The sequence below is a fragment of the Schistocerca gregaria genome, chromosome 2 (genome assembly GCF_023897955.1).
Source record: "Schistocerca gregaria isolate iqSchGreg1 chromosome 2, iqSchGreg1.2, whole genome shotgun sequence".
In the NCBI taxonomy this organism is placed as follows: domain Eukaryota; kingdom Metazoa; phylum Arthropoda; class Insecta; order Orthoptera; family Acrididae; genus Schistocerca; species Schistocerca gregaria.
In genome coordinates, this window is record NC_064921.1 from 1,015,935,496 (window position 1) to 1,015,951,899 (window position 16,404).

General features: G+C 52.3%; 49 non-coding genes across 49 annotated transcripts; 31 read left to right on the top strand and 18 right to left on the bottom strand.

Annotated features, from left to right (window-relative positions):
• Positions 1-168: 168 nt before the first annotated feature.
• On the bottom strand, positions 169-240 carry Trnap-agg (transfer RNA proline (anticodon AGG)). The gene has a single exon. It is a non-coding gene; the product is annotated as a tRNA-Pro (tRNA).
• A 411-nt stretch (positions 241-651) lies between these two features.
• On the top strand, positions 652-724 carry Trnav-cac (transfer RNA valine (anticodon CAC)). Its single transcript has one exon. It is a non-coding gene; the product is annotated as a tRNA-Val (tRNA).
• A 158-nt stretch (positions 725-882) lies between these two features.
• On the top strand, positions 883-955 carry Trnav-aac (transfer RNA valine (anticodon AAC)). The gene has a single exon. It is a non-coding gene; the product is annotated as a tRNA-Val (tRNA).
• Positions 956-1,150: 195 nt separating this feature from the next.
• On the bottom strand, positions 1,151-1,222 carry Trnap-agg (transfer RNA proline (anticodon AGG)). The gene has a single exon. It is a non-coding gene; the product is annotated as a tRNA-Pro (tRNA).
• Positions 1,223-1,633: 411 nt separating this feature from the next.
• Positions 1,634-1,706, top strand: Trnav-cac (transfer RNA valine (anticodon CAC)). Its single transcript has one exon. It is a non-coding gene; the product is annotated as a tRNA-Val (tRNA).
• Positions 1,707-1,864: 158 nt separating this feature from the next.
• On the top strand, positions 1,865-1,937 carry Trnav-aac (transfer RNA valine (anticodon AAC)). Its single transcript has one exon. It is a non-coding gene; the product is annotated as a tRNA-Val (tRNA).
• A 195-nt stretch (positions 1,938-2,132) lies between these two features.
• On the bottom strand, positions 2,133-2,204 carry Trnap-agg (transfer RNA proline (anticodon AGG)). The gene has a single exon. It is a non-coding gene; the product is annotated as a tRNA-Pro (tRNA).
• Positions 2,205-2,615: 411 nt separating this feature from the next.
• On the top strand, positions 2,616-2,688 carry Trnav-cac (transfer RNA valine (anticodon CAC)). Its single transcript has one exon. It is a non-coding gene; the product is annotated as a tRNA-Val (tRNA).
• Positions 2,689-2,846: 158 nt separating this feature from the next.
• Positions 2,847-2,919, top strand: Trnav-aac (transfer RNA valine (anticodon AAC)). The gene has a single exon. It is a non-coding gene; the product is annotated as a tRNA-Val (tRNA).
• Positions 2,920-3,114: 195 nt separating this feature from the next.
• Trnap-agg (transfer RNA proline (anticodon AGG)) lies at positions 3,115-3,186 on the bottom strand. The gene has a single exon. It is a non-coding gene; the product is annotated as a tRNA-Pro (tRNA).
• A 390-nt stretch (positions 3,187-3,576) lies between these two features.
• Trnav-cac (transfer RNA valine (anticodon CAC)) lies at positions 3,577-3,649 on the top strand. Its single transcript has one exon. It is a non-coding gene; the product is annotated as a tRNA-Val (tRNA).
• A 158-nt stretch (positions 3,650-3,807) lies between these two features.
• On the top strand, positions 3,808-3,880 carry Trnav-aac (transfer RNA valine (anticodon AAC)). The gene has a single exon. It is a non-coding gene; the product is annotated as a tRNA-Val (tRNA).
• Positions 3,881-4,075: 195 nt separating this feature from the next.
• On the bottom strand, positions 4,076-4,147 carry Trnap-agg (transfer RNA proline (anticodon AGG)). Its single transcript has one exon. It is a non-coding gene; the product is annotated as a tRNA-Pro (tRNA).
• Positions 4,148-4,558: 411 nt separating this feature from the next.
• Trnav-cac (transfer RNA valine (anticodon CAC)) lies at positions 4,559-4,631 on the top strand. The gene has a single exon. It is a non-coding gene; the product is annotated as a tRNA-Val (tRNA).
• Positions 4,632-4,826: 195 nt separating this feature from the next.
• Positions 4,827-4,898, bottom strand: Trnap-agg (transfer RNA proline (anticodon AGG)). The gene has a single exon. It is a non-coding gene; the product is annotated as a tRNA-Pro (tRNA).
• Positions 4,899-5,309: 411 nt separating this feature from the next.
• On the top strand, positions 5,310-5,382 carry Trnav-cac (transfer RNA valine (anticodon CAC)). Its single transcript has one exon. It is a non-coding gene; the product is annotated as a tRNA-Val (tRNA).
• A 158-nt stretch (positions 5,383-5,540) lies between these two features.
• Trnav-aac (transfer RNA valine (anticodon AAC)) lies at positions 5,541-5,613 on the top strand. Its single transcript has one exon. It is a non-coding gene; the product is annotated as a tRNA-Val (tRNA).
• A 195-nt stretch (positions 5,614-5,808) lies between these two features.
• Positions 5,809-5,880, bottom strand: Trnap-agg (transfer RNA proline (anticodon AGG)). The gene has a single exon. It is a non-coding gene; the product is annotated as a tRNA-Pro (tRNA).
• Positions 5,881-6,291: 411 nt separating this feature from the next.
• Trnav-cac (transfer RNA valine (anticodon CAC)) lies at positions 6,292-6,364 on the top strand. Its single transcript has one exon. It is a non-coding gene; the product is annotated as a tRNA-Val (tRNA).
• A 158-nt stretch (positions 6,365-6,522) lies between these two features.
• On the top strand, positions 6,523-6,595 carry Trnav-aac (transfer RNA valine (anticodon AAC)). The gene has a single exon. It is a non-coding gene; the product is annotated as a tRNA-Val (tRNA).
• Positions 6,596-6,790: 195 nt separating this feature from the next.
• Trnap-agg (transfer RNA proline (anticodon AGG)) lies at positions 6,791-6,862 on the bottom strand. The gene has a single exon. It is a non-coding gene; the product is annotated as a tRNA-Pro (tRNA).
• Positions 6,863-7,252: 390 nt separating this feature from the next.
• On the top strand, positions 7,253-7,325 carry Trnav-cac (transfer RNA valine (anticodon CAC)). The gene has a single exon. It is a non-coding gene; the product is annotated as a tRNA-Val (tRNA).
• A 158-nt stretch (positions 7,326-7,483) lies between these two features.
• Positions 7,484-7,556, top strand: Trnav-aac (transfer RNA valine (anticodon AAC)). Its single transcript has one exon. It is a non-coding gene; the product is annotated as a tRNA-Val (tRNA).
• A 195-nt stretch (positions 7,557-7,751) lies between these two features.
• Positions 7,752-7,823, bottom strand: Trnap-agg (transfer RNA proline (anticodon AGG)). Its single transcript has one exon. It is a non-coding gene; the product is annotated as a tRNA-Pro (tRNA).
• A 411-nt stretch (positions 7,824-8,234) lies between these two features.
• On the top strand, positions 8,235-8,307 carry Trnav-cac (transfer RNA valine (anticodon CAC)). The gene has a single exon. It is a non-coding gene; the product is annotated as a tRNA-Val (tRNA).
• Positions 8,308-8,502: 195 nt separating this feature from the next.
• Trnap-agg (transfer RNA proline (anticodon AGG)) lies at positions 8,503-8,574 on the bottom strand. Its single transcript has one exon. It is a non-coding gene; the product is annotated as a tRNA-Pro (tRNA).
• A 411-nt stretch (positions 8,575-8,985) lies between these two features.
• Trnav-cac (transfer RNA valine (anticodon CAC)) lies at positions 8,986-9,058 on the top strand. The gene has a single exon. It is a non-coding gene; the product is annotated as a tRNA-Val (tRNA).
• Positions 9,059-9,216: 158 nt separating this feature from the next.
• Positions 9,217-9,289, top strand: Trnav-aac (transfer RNA valine (anticodon AAC)). Its single transcript has one exon. It is a non-coding gene; the product is annotated as a tRNA-Val (tRNA).
• A 195-nt stretch (positions 9,290-9,484) lies between these two features.
• Positions 9,485-9,556, bottom strand: Trnap-agg (transfer RNA proline (anticodon AGG)). The gene has a single exon. It is a non-coding gene; the product is annotated as a tRNA-Pro (tRNA).
• Positions 9,557-9,967: 411 nt separating this feature from the next.
• Trnav-cac (transfer RNA valine (anticodon CAC)) lies at positions 9,968-10,040 on the top strand. The gene has a single exon. It is a non-coding gene; the product is annotated as a tRNA-Val (tRNA).
• Positions 10,041-10,198: 158 nt separating this feature from the next.
• On the top strand, positions 10,199-10,271 carry Trnav-aac (transfer RNA valine (anticodon AAC)). Its single transcript has one exon. It is a non-coding gene; the product is annotated as a tRNA-Val (tRNA).
• A 195-nt stretch (positions 10,272-10,466) lies between these two features.
• Positions 10,467-10,538, bottom strand: Trnap-agg (transfer RNA proline (anticodon AGG)). Its single transcript has one exon. It is a non-coding gene; the product is annotated as a tRNA-Pro (tRNA).
• A 411-nt stretch (positions 10,539-10,949) lies between these two features.
• On the top strand, positions 10,950-11,022 carry Trnav-cac (transfer RNA valine (anticodon CAC)). The gene has a single exon. It is a non-coding gene; the product is annotated as a tRNA-Val (tRNA).
• A 158-nt stretch (positions 11,023-11,180) lies between these two features.
• Trnav-aac (transfer RNA valine (anticodon AAC)) lies at positions 11,181-11,253 on the top strand. Its single transcript has one exon. It is a non-coding gene; the product is annotated as a tRNA-Val (tRNA).
• Positions 11,254-11,448: 195 nt separating this feature from the next.
• On the bottom strand, positions 11,449-11,520 carry Trnap-agg (transfer RNA proline (anticodon AGG)). Its single transcript has one exon. It is a non-coding gene; the product is annotated as a tRNA-Pro (tRNA).
• Positions 11,521-11,931: 411 nt separating this feature from the next.
• Trnav-cac (transfer RNA valine (anticodon CAC)) lies at positions 11,932-12,004 on the top strand. Its single transcript has one exon. It is a non-coding gene; the product is annotated as a tRNA-Val (tRNA).
• A 158-nt stretch (positions 12,005-12,162) lies between these two features.
• On the top strand, positions 12,163-12,235 carry Trnav-aac (transfer RNA valine (anticodon AAC)). The gene has a single exon. It is a non-coding gene; the product is annotated as a tRNA-Val (tRNA).
• Positions 12,236-12,430: 195 nt separating this feature from the next.
• Positions 12,431-12,502, bottom strand: Trnap-agg (transfer RNA proline (anticodon AGG)). The gene has a single exon. It is a non-coding gene; the product is annotated as a tRNA-Pro (tRNA).
• Positions 12,503-12,913: 411 nt separating this feature from the next.
• Trnav-cac (transfer RNA valine (anticodon CAC)) lies at positions 12,914-12,986 on the top strand. The gene has a single exon. It is a non-coding gene; the product is annotated as a tRNA-Val (tRNA).
• Positions 12,987-13,181: 195 nt separating this feature from the next.
• Positions 13,182-13,253, bottom strand: Trnap-agg (transfer RNA proline (anticodon AGG)). Its single transcript has one exon. It is a non-coding gene; the product is annotated as a tRNA-Pro (tRNA).
• Positions 13,254-13,664: 411 nt separating this feature from the next.
• Positions 13,665-13,737, top strand: Trnav-cac (transfer RNA valine (anticodon CAC)). Its single transcript has one exon. It is a non-coding gene; the product is annotated as a tRNA-Val (tRNA).
• A 158-nt stretch (positions 13,738-13,895) lies between these two features.
• Positions 13,896-13,968, top strand: Trnav-aac (transfer RNA valine (anticodon AAC)). The gene has a single exon. It is a non-coding gene; the product is annotated as a tRNA-Val (tRNA).
• A 195-nt stretch (positions 13,969-14,163) lies between these two features.
• On the bottom strand, positions 14,164-14,235 carry Trnap-agg (transfer RNA proline (anticodon AGG)). Its single transcript has one exon. It is a non-coding gene; the product is annotated as a tRNA-Pro (tRNA).
• A 411-nt stretch (positions 14,236-14,646) lies between these two features.
• Positions 14,647-14,719, top strand: Trnav-cac (transfer RNA valine (anticodon CAC)). Its single transcript has one exon. It is a non-coding gene; the product is annotated as a tRNA-Val (tRNA).
• Positions 14,720-14,877: 158 nt separating this feature from the next.
• Trnav-aac (transfer RNA valine (anticodon AAC)) lies at positions 14,878-14,950 on the top strand. Its single transcript has one exon. It is a non-coding gene; the product is annotated as a tRNA-Val (tRNA).
• Positions 14,951-15,145: 195 nt separating this feature from the next.
• Trnap-agg (transfer RNA proline (anticodon AGG)) lies at positions 15,146-15,217 on the bottom strand. The gene has a single exon. It is a non-coding gene; the product is annotated as a tRNA-Pro (tRNA).
• Positions 15,218-15,607: 390 nt separating this feature from the next.
• Positions 15,608-15,680, top strand: Trnav-cac (transfer RNA valine (anticodon CAC)). Its single transcript has one exon. It is a non-coding gene; the product is annotated as a tRNA-Val (tRNA).
• Positions 15,681-15,838: 158 nt separating this feature from the next.
• Trnav-aac (transfer RNA valine (anticodon AAC)) lies at positions 15,839-15,911 on the top strand. The gene has a single exon. It is a non-coding gene; the product is annotated as a tRNA-Val (tRNA).
• Positions 15,912-16,106: 195 nt separating this feature from the next.
• Positions 16,107-16,178, bottom strand: Trnap-agg (transfer RNA proline (anticodon AGG)). Its single transcript has one exon. It is a non-coding gene; the product is annotated as a tRNA-Pro (tRNA).
• Positions 16,179-16,404: the final 226 nt, after the last annotated feature.

The following is a 16,404-nucleotide window of genomic DNA, read 5'->3' on the forward strand; positions in this document are numbered from 1 at the left end:
GTAACATGCATCTGCTTCCATCTGTACCCAAAAACCTTCGTAATCGCCTTCACACGTCGGATCAGAGTGTCAATTGCTCACATCAAATATGAAATTCATTTGATACTGCCGCCGAGCATTTTGCGTCGACTCAGCCACTCACGTGCGATCAGTTTGCACAAAACGCTAGGGCTCGTCCGGGATTTGAACCCGGGACCTCCTGCACCCTAAGCAGGAATCATACCCCTAGACCAACGAGCCACCTGACATGGCGAATGACTATAATTTCAGTGCACTGGGTCCCTCGATGTGGTCCAGGGTGCTCTGGAAAGTCTCGTGTAGGCTGGCGGGATGGGGGCGGCGCGAATTCCCGCGGTCGGCGGCCTTCCTGGGCTATTGGTACCTTCATGTAGAGCTGCCGCTGGGCTCGCACTCCCTGCTGCTAAGAAAGTGATTGCTTTTGCTGCTATGACTTACAATCACGACTGCGGGAAAAACCGCTATCTCGTTAGGGGTGCTACGGCAGACAAACTCTCGAGCACCCGAAGACTTCTTGTGCCCTCGGCTGTAATGGTTTCCAGGCTGTCAAAAGAACCGTCGCGTGTGCATTCGCGGACGGGAGACAGGCTGAGGTAATTTCGAGGGAACGGGGATGGACTCCTCACGTCCGCAGTTTCCGTAGTGTAGCGGTTATCACGTCTGCTTCACTCGCAGAAGGTCCCCGGTTCGATCCCGGGCGGGAACAGTATTTTCCTGAATATGTCGTATTGTACTCCAGTGAGCCACGACATGTGAGGATCTTCTGCATGTACCTTTGTTATGCAAGTAGCGCATTTATTTAATTTTTTAGTTACGATGACAACATCAGCACGAGTTGCCTCTAAGGTAAGGCGCACACAAGTAGTTTCCGTGGTGTAGCGGTTATCACGTCTGCCTAACACGCAGAAGGTCCCCGGTTCGATCCCGGGCGGAAACACTTTTTCATCATTAAAAACAAGACATAGTAACATGCATCTGCTTCCATCTGTACCCAAAAACCTTCGTAATCGCCTTCACACGTCGGATCAGAGTGTCAATTGCTCACATCAAATATGAAATTCATTTGATACTGCCGCCGAGCATTTTGCGTCGACTCAGCCACTCACGTGCGATCAGTTTGCACAAAACGCTAGGGCTCGTCCGGGATTTGAACCCGGGACCTCCTGCACCCTAAGCAGGAATCATACCCCTAGACCAACGAGCCACCTGACATGGCGAATGACTATAATTTCAGTGCACTGGGTCCCTCGATGTGGTCCAGGGTGCTCTGGAAAGTCTCGTGTAGGCTGGCGGGATGGGGGCGGCGCGAATTCCCGCGGTCGGCGGCCTTCCTGGGCTATTGGTACCTTCATGTAGAGCTGCCGCTGGGCTCGCACTCCCTGCTGCTAAGAAAGTGATTGCTTTTGCTGCTATGACTTACAATCACGACTGCGGGAAAAACCGCTATCTCGTTAGGGGTGCTACGGCAGACAAACTCTCGAGCACCCGAAGACTTCTTGTGCCCTCGGCTGTAATGGTTTCCAGGCTGTCAAAAGAACCGTCGCGTGTGCATTCGCGGACGGGAGACAGGCTGAGGTAATTTCGAGGGAACGGGGATGGACTCCTCACGTCCGCAGTTTCCGTAGTGTAGCGGTTATCACGTCTGCTTCACACGCAGAAGGTCCCCGGTTCGATCCCGGGCGGGAACAGTATTTTCCTGAATATGTCGTATTGTACTCCAGTGAGCCACGACATGTGAGGATCTTCTGCATGTACCTTTGTTATGCAAGTAGCGCATTTATTTAATTTTTTAGTTACGATGACAACATCAGCACGAGTTGCCTCTAAGGTAAGGCGCACACAAGTAGTTTCCGTGGTGTAGCGGTTATCACGTCTGCCTAACACGCAGAAGGTCCCCGGTTCGATCCCGGGCGGAAACACTTTTTCATCATTAAAAACAAGACATAGTAACATGCATCTGCTTCCATCTGTACCCAAAAACCTTCGTAATCGCCTTCACACGTCGGATCAGAGTGTCAATTGCTCACATCAAATATGAAATTCATTTGATACTGCCGCCGAGCATTTTGCGTCGACTCAGCCACTCACGTGCGATCAGTTTGCACAAAACGCTAGGGCTCGTCCGGGATTTGAACCCGGGACCTCCTGCACCCTAAGCAGGAATCATACCCCTAGACCAACGAGCCACCTGACATGGCGAATGACTATAATTTCAGTGCACTGGGTCCCTCGATGTGGTCCAGGGTGCTCTGGAAAGTCTCGTGTAGGCTGGCGGGATGGGGGCGGCGCGAATTCCCGCGGTCGGCGGCCTTCCTGGGCTATTGGTACCTTCATGTAGAGCTGCCGCTGGGCTCGCACTCCCTGCTGCTAAGAAAGTGATTGCTTTTGCTGCTATGACTTACAATCACGACTGCGGGAAAAACCGCTATCTCGTTAGGGGTGCTACGGCAGACAAACTCTCGAGCACCCGAAGACTTCTTGTGCCCTCGGCTGTAATGGTTTCCAGGCTGTCAAAAGAACCGTCGCGTGTGCATTCGCGGACGGGAGACAGGCTGAGGTAATTTCGAGGGAACGGGGATGGACTCCTCACGTCCGCAGTTTCCGTAGTGTAGCGGTTATCACGTCTGCTTCACACGCAGAAGGTCCCCGGTTCGATCCCGGGCGGGAACAGTATTTTCCTGAATATGTCGTATTGTACTCCAGTGAGCCACGACATGTGAGGATCTTCTGCATGTACCTTTGTTATGCAAGTAGCGCATTTATTTAATTTTTTAGTTACGATGACAACATCAGCACGAGTTGCCTCTAAGGTAAGGCGCACACAAGTAGTTTCCGTGGTGTAGCGGTTATCACGTCTGCCTAACACGCAGAAGGTCCCCGGTTCGATCCCGGGCGGAAACACTTTTTCATCATTAAAAACAAGACATAGTAACATGCATCTGCTTCCATCTGTACCCAAAAACCTTCGTAATCGCCTTCACACGTCGGATCAGAGTGTCAATTGCTCACATCAAATATGAAATTCATTTGATACTGCCGCCGAGCATTTTGCGTCGACTCAGCCACTCACGTGCGATCAGTTTGCACAAAACGCTAGGGCTCGTCCGGGATTTGAACCCGGGACCTCCTGCACCCTAAGCAGGAATCATACCCCTAGACCAACGAGCCACCTGACATGGCGAATGACTATAATTTCAGTGCACTGGGTCCCTCGATGTGGTCCAGGGTGCTCTGGAAAGTCTCGTGTAGGCTGGCGGGATGGGGGCGGCGCGAATTCCCGCGGTCGGCGGCCTTCCTGGGCTATTGGTACCTTCATGTAGAGCTGCCGCTGGGCTCGCACTCCCTGCTGCTGCTATGACTTACAATCACGACTGCGGGAAAAACCGCTATCTCGTTAGGGGTGCTACGGCAGACAAACTCTCGAGCACCCGAAGACTTCTTGTGCCCTCGGCTGTAATGGTTTCCAGGCTGTCAAAAGAACCGTCGCGTGTGCATTCGCGGACGGGAGACAGGCTGAGGTAATTTCGAGGGAACGGGGATGGACTCCTCACGTCCGCAGTTTCCGTAGTGTAGCGGTTATCACGTCTGCTTCACACGCATAAGGTCCCCGGTTCGATCCCGGGCGGGAACAGTATTTTCCTGAATATGTCGTATTGTACTCCAGTGAGCCACGACATGTGAGGATCTTCTGCATGTACCTTTGTTATGCAAGTAGCGCATTTATTTAATTTTTTAGTTACGATTACAACATCAGCACGAGTTGCCTCTAAGGTAAGGCGCACACAAGTAGTTTCCGTGGTGTAGCGGTTATCACGTCTGCCTAACACGCAGAAGGTCCCCGGTTCGATCCCGGGCGGAAACACTTTTTCATCATTAAAAACAAGACATAGTAACATGCATCTGCTTCCATCTGTACCCAAAAACCTTCGTAATCGCCTTCACACGTCGGATCAGAGTGTCAATTGCTCACATCAAATATGAAATTCATTTGATACTGCCGCCGAGCATTTTGCGTCGACTCAGCCACTCACGTGCGATCAGTTTGCACAAAACGCTAGGGCTCGTCCGGGATTTGAACCCGGGACCTCCTGCACCCTAAGCAGGAATCATACCCCTAGACCAACGAGCCACCTGACATGGCGAATGACTATAATTTCAGTGCACTGGGTCCCTCGATGTGGTCCAGGGTGCTCTGGAAAGTCTCGTGTAGGCTGGCGGGATGGGGGCGGCGCGAATTCCCGCGGTCGGCGGCCTTCCTGGGCTATTGGTACCTTCATGTAGAGCTGCCGCTGGGCTCGCACTCCCTGCTGCTAAGAAAGTGATTGCTTTTGCTGCTATGACTTACAATCACGACTGCGGGAAAAACCGCTATCTCGTTAGGGGTGCTACGGCAGACAAACTCTCGAGCACCCGAAGACTTCTTGTGCCCTCGGCTGTAATGGTTTTCAGGCTGTCAAAAGAACCGTCGCGTGTGCATTCGCGGACGGGAGACAGGCTGAGGTAATTTCGAGGGAACGGGGATGGATTCCTCACGTCCGCAGTTTCCGTAGTGTAGCGGTTATCACGTCTGCTTCACACGCAGAAGGTCCCCGGTTCGATCCCGGGCGGAAACACTTTTTCATCATTAAAAACAAGACATAGTAACATGCATCTGCTTCCATCTGTACCCAACAACCTTCGTATTCGCCTTCACACGTCGGATCAGAGTGTCAATTGCTCACATCAAATATGAAATTCATTTGATACTGCCGCCGAGCATTTTGCGTCGACTCAGCCACTCACGTGCAATCAGTTTGCACAAAACGCTAGGGCTCGTCCGGGATTTGAACCCGGGACCTCCTGCACCCTAAGCAGGAATCATACCCCTAGACCAACGAGCCACCTGACATGGCGAATGACTATAATTTCAGTGCACTGGGTCCCTCGATGTGGTCCAGGGTGCTCTGGAAAGTCTCGTGTAGGCTGGCGGGATGGGGGCGGCGCGAATTCCCGCGGTCGGCGGCCTTCCTGGGCTATTGGTACCTTCATGTAGAGCTGCCGCTGGGCTCGCACTCCCTGCTGCTAAGAAAGTGATTGCTTTTGCTGCTATGACTTACAATCACGACTGCGGGAAAAACCGCTATCTCGTTAGGGGTGCTACGGCAGACAAACTCTCGAGCACCCGAAGACTTCTTGTGCCCTCGGCTGTAATGGTTTCCAGGCTGTCAAAAGAACCGTCGCGTGTGCATTCGCGGACGGGAGACAGGCTGAGGTAATTTCGAGGGAACGGGGATGGACTCCTCACGTCCGCAGTTTCCGTAGTGTAGCGGTTATCACGTCTGCTTCACACGCAGAAGGTCCCCGGTTCGATCCCGGGCGGGAACAGTATTTTCCTGAATATGTCGTATTGTACTCCAGTGAGCCACGACATGTGAGGATCTTCTGCATGTACCTTTGTTATGCAAGTAGCGCGTTTATTTAATTTTTTAGTTACGATGACAACATCAGCACGAGTTGCCTCTAAGGTAAGGCGCACACAAGTAGTTTCCGTGGTGTAGCGGTTATCACGTCTGCCTAACACGCAGAAGGTCCCCGGTTCGATCCCGGGCGGAAACACTTTTTCATCATTAAAAACAAGACATAGTAACATGCATCTGCTTCCATCTGTACCCAAAAACCTTCGTAATCGCCTTCACACGTCGGATCAGAGTGTCAATTGCTCACATCAAATATGAAATTCATTTGATACTGCCGCCGAGCATTTTGCGTCGACTCAGCCACTCACGTGCGATCAGTTTGCACAAAACGCTAGGGCTCGTCCGGGATTTGAACCCGGGACCTCCTGCACCCTAAGCAGGAATCATACCCCTAGACCAACGAGCCACCTGACATGGCGAATGACTATAATTTCAGTGCACTGGGTCCCTCGATGTGGTCCAGGGTGCTCTGGAAAGTCTCGTGTAGGCTGGCGGGATGGGGGCGGCGCGAATTCCCGCGGTCGGCGGCCTTCCTGGGCTATTGGTACCTTCATGTAGAGCTGCCGCTGGGCTCGCACTCCCTGCTGCTAAGAAAGTGATTGCTTTTGCTGCTATGACTTACAATCACGACTGCGGGAAAAACCGCTATCTCGTTAGGGGTGCTACGGCAGACAAACTCTCGAGCACCCGAAGACTTCTTGTGCCCTCGGCTGTAATGGTTTCCAGGCTGTCAAAAGAACCGTCGCGTGTGCATTCGCGGACGGGAGACAGGCTGAGGTAATTTCGAGGGAACGGGGATGGACTCCTCACGTCCGCAGTTTCCGTAGTGTAGCGGTTATCACGTCTGCTTCACTCGCAGAAGGTCCCCGGTTCGATCCCGGGCGGGAACAGTATTTTCCTGAATATGTCGTATTGTACTCCAGTGAGCCACGACATGTGAGGATCTTCTGCATGTACCTTTGTTATGCAAGTAGCGCATTTATTTAATTTTTTAGTTACGATGACAACATCAGCACGAGTTGCCTCTAAGGTAAGGCGCACACAAGTAGTTTCCGTGGTGTAGCGGTTATCACGTCTGCCTAACACGCAGAAGGTCCCCGGTTCGATCCCGGGCGGAAACACTTTTTCATCATTAAAAACAAGACATAGTAACATGCATCTGCTTCCATCTGTACCCAAAAACCTTCGTAATCGCCTTCACACGTCGGATCAGAGTGTCAATTGCTCACATCAAATATGAAATTCATTTGATACTGCCGCCGAGCATTTTGCGTCGACTCAGCCACTCACGTGCGATCAGTTTGCACAAAACGCTAGGGCTCGTCCGGGATTTGAACCCGGGACCTCCTGCACCCTAAGCAGGAATCATACCCCTAGACCAACGAGCCACCTGACATGGCGAATGACTATAATTTCAGTGCACTGGGTCCCTCGATGTGGTCCAGGGTGCTCTGGAAAGTCTCGTGTAGGCTGGCGGGATGGGGGCGGCGCGAATTCCCGCGGTCGGCGGCCTTCCTGGGCTATTGGTACCTTCATGTAGAGCTGCCGCTGGGCTCGCACTCCCTGCTGCTGCTATGACTTACAATCACGACTGCGGGAAAAACCGCTATCTCGTTAGGGGTGCTATGGCAGACAAACTCTCGAGCACCCGAAGACTTCTTGTGCCCTCGGCTGTAATGGTTTCCAGGCTGTCAAAAGAACCGTCGCGTGTGCATTCGCGGACGGGAGACAGGCTGAGGTAATTTCGAGGGAACGGGGATGGACTCCTCACGTCCGCAGTTTCCGTAGTGTAGCGGTTATCACGTCTGCTTCACACGCATAAGGTCCCCGGTTCGATCCCGGGCGGGAACAGTATTTTCCTGAATATGTCGTATTGTACTCCAGTGAGCCACGACATGTGAGGATCTTCTGCATGTACCTTTGTTATGCAAGTAGCGCATTTATTTAATTTTTTAGTTACGATGACAACATCAGCACGAGTTGCCTCTAAGGTAAGGCGCACACAAGTAGTTTCCGTGGTGTAGCGGTTATCACGTCTGCCTAACACGCAGAAGGTCCCCGGTTCGATCCCGGGCGGAAACACTTTTTCATCATTAAAAACAAGACATAGTAACATGCATCTGCTTCCATCTGTACCCAAAAACCTTCGTAATCGCCTTCACACGTCGGATCAGAGTGTCAATTGCTCACATCAAATATGAAATTCATTTGATACTGCCGCCGAGCATTTTGCGTCGACTCAGCCACTCACGTGCGATCAGTTTGCACAAAACGCTAGGGCTCGTCCGGGATTTGAACCCGGGACCTCCTGCACCCTAAGCAGGAATCATACCCCTAGACCAACGAGCCACCTGACATGGCGAATGACTATAATTTCAGTGCACTGGGTCCCTCGATGTGGTCCAGGGTGCTCTGGAAAGTCTCGTGTAGGCTGGCGGGATGGGGGCGGCGCGAATTCCCGCGGTCGGCGGCCTTCCTGGGCTATTGGTACCTTCATGTAGAGCTGCCGCTGGGCTCGCACTCCCTGCTGCTAAGAAAGTGATTGCTTTTGCTGCTATGACTTACAATCACGACTGCGGGAAAAACCGCTATCTCGTTAGGGGTGCTACGGCAGACAAACTCTCGAGCACCCGAAGACTTCTTGTGCCCTCGGCTGTAATGGTTTCCAGGCTGTCAAAAGAACCGTCGCGTGTGCATTCGCGGACGGGAGACAGGCTGAGGTAATTTCGAGGGAACGGGGATGGATTCCTCACGTCCGCAGTTTCCGTAGTGTAGCGGTTATCACGTCTGCTTCACACGCAGAAGGTCCCCGGTTCGATCCCGGGCGGAAACACTTTTTCATCATTAAAAACAAGACATAGTAACATGCATCTGCTTCCATCTGTACCCAACAACCTTCGTAATCGCCTTCACACGTCGGATCAGAGTGTCAATTGCTCACATCAAATATGAAATTCATTTGATACTGCCGCCGAGCATTTTGCGTCGACTCAGCCACTCACGTGCGATCAGTTTGCACAAAACGCTAGGGCTCGTCCGGGATTTGAAACCGGGACCTCCTGCACCCTAAGCAGGAATCATACCCCTAGACCAACGAGCCACCTGACATGGCGAATGACTATAATTTCAGTGCACTGGGTCCCTCGATGTGGTCCAGGGTGCTCTGGAAAGTCTCGTGTAGGCTGGCGGGATGGGGGCGGCGCGAATTCCCGCGGTCGGCGGCCTTCCTGGGCTATTGGTACCTTCATGTAGAGCTGCCGCTGGGCTCGCACTCCCTGCTGCTAAGAAAGTGATTGCTTTTGCTGCTATGACTTACAATCACGACTGCGGGAAAAACCGCTATCTCGTTAGGGGTGCTACGGCAGACAAACTCTCGAGCACCCGAAGACTTCTTGTGCCCTCGGCTGTAATGGTTTCCAGGCTGTCAAAAGAACCGTCGCGTGTGCATTCGCGGACGGGAGACAGGCTGAGGTAATTTCGAGGGAACGGGGATGGACTCCTCACGTCCGCAGTTTCCGTAGTGTAGCGGTTATCACGTCTGTTTCACACGCAGAAGGTCCCCGGTTCGATCCCGGGCGGGAACAGTATTTTCCTGAATATGTCGTATTGTACTCCAGTGAGCCACGACATGTGAGGATCTTCTGCATGTACCTTTGTTATGCAAGTAGCGCGTTTATTTAATTTTTTAGTTACGATGACAACATCAGCACGAGTTGCCTCTAAGGTAAGGCGCACACAAGTAGTTTCCGTGGTGTAGCGGTTATCACGTCTGCCTAACACGCAGAAGGTCCCCGGTTCGATCCCGGGCGGAAACACTTTTTCATCATTAAAAACAAGACATAGTAACATGCATCTGCTTCCATCTGTACCCAAAAACCTTCGTAATCGCCTTCACACGTCGGATCAGAGTGTCAATTGCTCACATCAAATATGAAATTCATTTGATACTGCCGCCGAGCATTTTGCGTCGACTCAGCCACTCACGTGCGATCAGTTTGCACAAAACGCTAGGGCTCGTCCGGGGTTTGAACCCGGGACCTCCTGCACCCTAAGCAGGAATCATACCCCTAGACCAACGAGCCACCTGACATGGCGAATGACTATAATTTCAGTGCACTGGGTCCCTCGATGTGGTCCAGGGTGCTCTGGAAAGTCTCGTGTAGGCTGGCGGGATGGGGGCGGCGCGAATTCCCGCGGTCGGCGGCCTTCCTGGGCTATTGGTACCTTCATGTAGAGCTGCCGCTGGGCTCGCACTCCCTGCTGCTAAGAAAGTGATTGCTTTTGCTGCTATGACTTACAATCACGACTGCGGGAAAAACCGCTATCTCGTTAGGGGTGCTACGGCAGACAAACTCTCGAGCACCCGAAGACTTCTTGTGCCCTCGGCTGTAATGGTTTCCAGGCTGTCAAAAGAACCGTCGCGTGTGCATTCGCGGACGGGAGACAGGCTGAGGTAATTTCGAGGGAACGGGGATGGACTCCTCACGTCCGCAGTTTCCGTAGTGTAGCGGTTATCACGTCTGCTTCACTCGCAGAAGGTCCCCGGTTCGATCCCGGGCGGGAACAGTATTTTCCTGAATATGTCGTATTGTACTCCAGTGAGCCACGACATGTGAGGATCTTCTGCATGTACCTTTGTTATGCAAGTAGCGCATTTATTTAATTTTTTAGTTACGATGACAACATCAGCACGAGTTGCCTCTAAGGTAAGGCGCACACAAGTAGTTTCCGTGGTGTAGCGGTTATCACGTCTGCCTAACACGCAGAAGGTCCCCGGTTCGATCCCGGGCGGAAACACTTTTTCATCATTAAAAACAAGACATAGTAACATGCATCTGCTTCCATCTGTACCCAAAAACCTTCGTAATCGCCTTCACACGTCGGATCAGAGTGTCAATTGCTCACATCAAATATGAAATTCATTTGATACTGCCGCCGAGCATTTTGCGTCGACTCAGCCACTCACGTGCGATCAGTTTGCACAAAACGCTAGGGCTCGTCCGGGATTTGAACCCGGGACCTCCTGCACCCTAAGCAGGAATCATACCCCTAGACCAACGAGCCACCTGACATGGCGAATGACTATAATTTCAGTGCACTGGGTCCCTCGATGTGGTCCAGGGTGCTCTGGAAAGTCTCGTGTAGGCTGGCGGGATGGGGGCGGCGCGAATTCCCGCGGTCGGCGGCCTTCCTGGGCTATTGGTACCTTCATGTAGAGCTGCCGCTGGGCTCGCACTCCCTGCTGCTAAGAAAGTGATTGCTTTTGCTGCTATGACTTACAATCACGGCTGCGGGAAAAACCGCTATCTCGTTAGGGGTGCTACGGCAGACAAACTCTCGAGCACCCGAAGACTTCTTGTGCCCTCGGCTGTAATGGTTTCCAGGCTGTCAAAAGAACCGTCGCGTGTGCATTCGCGGACGGGAGACAGGCTGAGGTAATTTCGAGGGAACGGGGATGGACTCCTCACGTCCGCAGTTTCCGTAGTGTAGCGGTTATCACGTCTGCTTCACTCGCAGAAGGTCCCCGGTTCGATCCCGGGCGGGAACAGTATTTTCCTGAATATGTCGTATTGTACTCCAGTGAGCCACGACATGTGAGGATCTTCTGCATGTACCTTTGTTATGCAAGTAGCGCATTTATTTAATTTTTTAGTTACGATGACAACATCAGCACGAGTTGCCTCTAAGGTAAGGCGCACACAAGTAGTTTCCGTGGTGTAGCGGTTATCACGTCTGCCTAACACGCAGAAGGTCCCCGGTTCGATCCCGGGCGGAAACACTTTTTCATCATTAAAAACAAGACATAGTAACATGCATCTGCTTCCATCTGTACCCAAAAACCTTCGTAATCGCCTTCACACGTCGGATCAGAGTGTCAATTGCTCACATCAAATATGAAATTCATTTGATACTGCCGCCGAGCATTTTGCGTCGACTCAGCCACTCACGTGCGATCAGTTTGCACAAAACGCTAGGGCTCGTCCGGGATTTGAACCCGGGACCTCCTGCACCCTAAGCAGGAATCATACCCCTAGACCAACGAGCCACCTGACATGGCGAATGACTATAATTTCAGTGCACTGGGTCCCTCGATGTGGTCCAGGGTGCTCTGGAAAGTCTCGTGTAGGCTGGCGGGATGGGGGCGGCGCGAATTCCCGCGGTCGGCGGCCTTCCTGGGCTATTGGTACCTTCATGTAGAGCTGCCGCTGGGCTCGCACTCCCTGCTGCTAAGAAAGTGATTGCTTTTGCTGCTATGACTTACAATCACGACTGCGGGAAAAACCGCTATCTCGTTAGGGGTGCTACGGCAGACAAACTCTCGAGCACCCGAAGACTTCTTGTGCCCTCGGCTGTAATGGTTTCCAGGCTGTCAAAAGAACCGTCGCGTGTGCATTCGCGGACGGGAGACAGGCTGAGGTAATTTCGAGGGAACGGGGATGGACTCCTCACGTCCGCAGTTTCCGTAGTGTAGCGGTTATCACGTCTGCTTCACACGCAGAAGGTCCCCGGTTCGATCCCGGGCGGGAACAGTATTTTCCTGAATATGTCGTATTGTACTCCAGTGAGCCACGACATGTGAGGATCTTCTGCATGTACCTTTGTTATGCAAGTAGCGCATTTATTTAATTTTTTAGTTACGATGACAACATCAGCACGAGTTGCCTCTAAGGTAAGGCGCACACAAGTAGTTTCCGTGGTGTAGCGGTTATCACGTCTGCCTAACACGCAGAAGGTCCCCGGTTCGATCCCGGGCGGAAACACTTTTTCATCATTAAAAACAAGACATAGTAACATGCATCTGCTTCAATCTGTACCCAAAAACCTTCGTAATCGCCTTCACACGTCGGATCAGAGTGTCAATTGCTCACATCAAATATGAAATTCATTTGATACTGCCGCCGAGCATTTTGCGTCGACTCAGCCACTCACGTGCGATCAGTTTGCACAAAACGCTAGGGCTCGTCCGGGATTTGAACCCGGGACCTCCTGCACCCTAAGCAGGAATCATACCCCTAGACCAACGAGCCACCTGACATGGCGAATGACTATAATTTCAGTGCACTGGGTCCCTCGATGTGGTCCAGGGTGCTCTGGAAAGTCTCGTGTAGGCTGGCGGGATGGGGGCGGCGCGAATTCCCGCGGTCGGCGGCCTTCCTGGGCTATTGGTACCTTCATGTAGAGCTGCCGCTGGGCTCGCACTCCCTGCTGCTAAGAAAGTGATTGCTTTTGCTGCTATGACTTACAATCACGACTGCGGGAAAAACCGCTATCTCGTTAGGGGTGCTACGGCAGACAAACTCTCGAGCACCCGAAGACTTCTTGTGCCCTCGGCTGTAATGGTTTCCAGGCTGTCAAAAGAACCGTCGCGTGTGCATTCGCGGACGGGAGACAGGCTGAGGTAATTTCGAGGGAACGGGGATGGATTCCTCACGTCCGCAGTTTCCGTAGTGTAGCGGTTATCACGTCTGCTTCACACGCAGAAGGTCCCCGGTTCGATCCCGGGCGGAAACACTTTTTCATCATTAATAACAAGACATAGTAACATGCATCTGCTTCCATCTGTACCCAACAACCTTCGTAATCGCCTTCACACGTCGGATCAGAGTGTCAATTGCTCACATCAAATATGAAATTCATTTGATACTGCCGCCGAGCATTTTGCGTCGACTCAGCCACTCACGTGCGATCAGTTTGCACAAAACGCTAGGGCTCGTCCGGGATTTGAACCCGGGACCTCCTGCACCCTAAGCAGGAATCATACCCCTAGACCAACGAGCCACCTGACATGGCGAATGACTATAATTTCAGTGCACTGGGTCCCTCGATGTGGTCCAGGGTGCTCTGGAAAGTCTCGTGTAGGCTGGCGGGATGGGGGCGGCGCGAATTCCCGCGGTCGGCGGCCTTCCTGGGCTATTGGTACCTTCATGTAGAGCTGCCGCTGGGCTCGCACTCCCTGCTGCTAAGAAAGTGATTGCTTTTGCTGCTATGACTTACAATCACGACTGCGGGAAAAACCGCTATCTCGTTAGGGGTGCTACGGCAGACAAACTCTCGAGCACCCGAAGACTTCTTGTGCCCTCGGCTATAATGGTTTCCAGGCTGTCAAAAGAACCGTCGCGTGTGCATTCGCGGACGGGAAACAGGCTGAGGTAATTTCGAGGGAACGGGGATGGACTCCTCACGTCCGCAGTTTCCGTAGTGTAGCGGTTATCACGTCTGCTTCACACGCAGAAGGTCCCCGGTTCGATCCCGGGCGGGAACAGTATTTTCCTGAATATGTCGTATTGTACTCCAGTGAGCCACGACATGTGAGGATCTTCTGCATGTACCTTTGTTATGCAAGTAGCGCGTTTATTTAATTTTTTAGTTACGATGACAACATCAGCACGAGTTGCCTCTAAGGTAAGGCGCACACAAGTAGTTTCCGTGGTGTAGCGGTTATCACGTCTGCCTAACACGCAGAAGGTCCCCGGTTCGATCCCGGGCGGAAACACTTTTTCATCATTAAAAACAAGACATAGTAACATGCATCTGCTTCCATCTGTACCCAAAAACCTTCGTAATCGCCTTCACACGTCGGATCAGAGTGTCAATTGCTCACATCAAATATGAAATTCATTTGATACTGCCGCCGAGCATTTTGCGTCGACTCAGCCACTCACGTGCGATCAGTTTGCACAAAACGCTAGGGCTCGTCCGGGATTTGAACCCGGGACCTCCTGCACCCTAAGCAGGAATCATACCCCTAGACCAACGAGCCACCTGACATGGCGAATGACTATAATTTCAGTGCACTGGGTCCCTCGATGTGGTCCAGGGTGCTCTGGAAAGTCTCGTGTAGGCTGGCGGGATGGGGGCGGCGCGAATTCCCGCGGTCGGCGGCCTTCCTGGGCTATTGGTACCTTCATGTAGAGCTGCCGCTGGGCTCGCACTCCCTGCTGCTAAGAAAGTGATTGCTTTTGCTGCTATGACTTACAATCACGACTGCGGGAAAAACCGCTATCTCGTTAGGGGTGCTACGGCAGACAAACTCTCGAGCACCCGAAGACTTCTTGTGCCCTCGGCTGTAATGGTTTCCAGGCTGTCAAAAGAACCGTCGCGTGTGCATTCGCGGACGGGAGACAGGCTGAGGTAATTTCGAGGGAACGGGGATGGACTCCTCACGTCCGCAGTGTCCGTAGTGTAGCGGTTATCACGTCTGCTTCACTCGCAGAAGGTCCCCGGTTCGATCCCGGGCGGGAACAGTATTTTCCTGAATATGTCGTATTGTACTCCAGTGAGCCACGACATGTGAGGATCTTCTGCATGTACCTTTGTTATGCAAGTAGCGCATTTATTTAATTTTTTAGTTACGATGACAACATCAGTACGAGTTGCCTCTAAGGTAAGGTGCACACAAGTAGTTTCCGTGGTGTAGCGGTTATCACGTCTGCCTAACACGCAGAAGGTCCCCGGTTCGATCCCGGGCGGAAACACTTTTTCATCATTAAAAACAAGACATAGTAACATGCATCTGCTTCAATCTGTACCCAAAAACCTTCGTAATCGCCTTCACACGTCGGATCAGAGTGTCAATTGCTCACATCAAATATGAAATTCATTTGATACTGCCGCCGAGCATTTTGCGTCGACTCAGCCACTCACGTGCGATCAGTTTGCACAAAACGCTAGGGCTCGTCCGGGATTTGAACCCGGGACCTCCTGCACCCTAAGCAGGAATCATACCCCTAGACCAACGAGCCACCTGACATGGCGAATGACTATAATTTCAGTGCACTGGGTCCCTCGATGTGGTCCAGGGTGCTCTGGAAAGTCTCGTGTAGGCTGGCGGGATGGGGGCGGCGCGAATTCCCGCGGTCGGCGGCCTTCCTGGGCTATTGGTACCTTCATGTAGAGCTGCCGCTGGGCTCGCACTCCCTGCTGCTGCTATGACTTACAATCACGACTGCGGGAAAAACCGCTATCTCGTTAGGGGTGCTACGGCAGACAAACTCTCGAGCACCCGAAGACTTCTTGTGCCCTCGGCTGTAATGGTTTCCAGGCTGTCAAAAGAACCGTCGCGTGTGCATTCGCGGACGGGAGACAGGCTGAGGTAATTTCGAGGGAACGGGGATGGACTCCTCACGTCCGCAGTTTCCGTAGTGTAGCGGTTATCACGTCTGCTTCACTCGCAGAAGGTCCCCGGTTCGATCCCGGGCGGGAACAGTATTTTCCTGAATATGTCGTATTGTACTCCAGTGAGCCACGACATGTGAGGATCTTCTGCATGTACCTTTGTTATGCAAGTAGCGCATTTATTTAATTTTTTAGTTACGATGACAACATCAGCACGAGTTGCCTCTAAGGTAAGGCGCACACAAGTAGTTTCCGTGGTGTAGCGGTTATCACGTCTGCCTAACACGCAGAAGGTCCCCGGTTCGATCCCGGGCGGAAACACTTTTTCATCATTAAAAACAAGACATAGTAACATGCATCTGCTTCCATCTGTACCCAAAAACCTTCGTAATCGCCTTCACACGTCGGATCAGAGTGTCAATTGCTCACATCAAATATGAAATTCATTTGATACTGCCGCCGAGCATTTTGCGTCGACTCAGCCACTCACGTGCGATCAGTTTGCACAAAACGCTAGGGCTCGTCCGGGATTTGAACCCGGGACCTCCTGCACCCTAAGCAGGAATCATACCCCTAGACCAACGAGCCACCTGACATGGCGAATGACTATAATTTCAGTGCACTGGGTCCCTCGATGTGGTCCAGGGTGCTCTGGAAAGTCTCGTGTAGGCTGGCGGGATGGGGGCGGCGCGAATTCCCGCGGTCGGCGGCCTTCCTGGGCTATTGGTACCTTCATGTAGAGCTGCCGCTGGGCTCGCACTCCCTGCTGCTAAGAAAGTGATTGCTTTTGCTGCTATGACTTACAATCACGGCT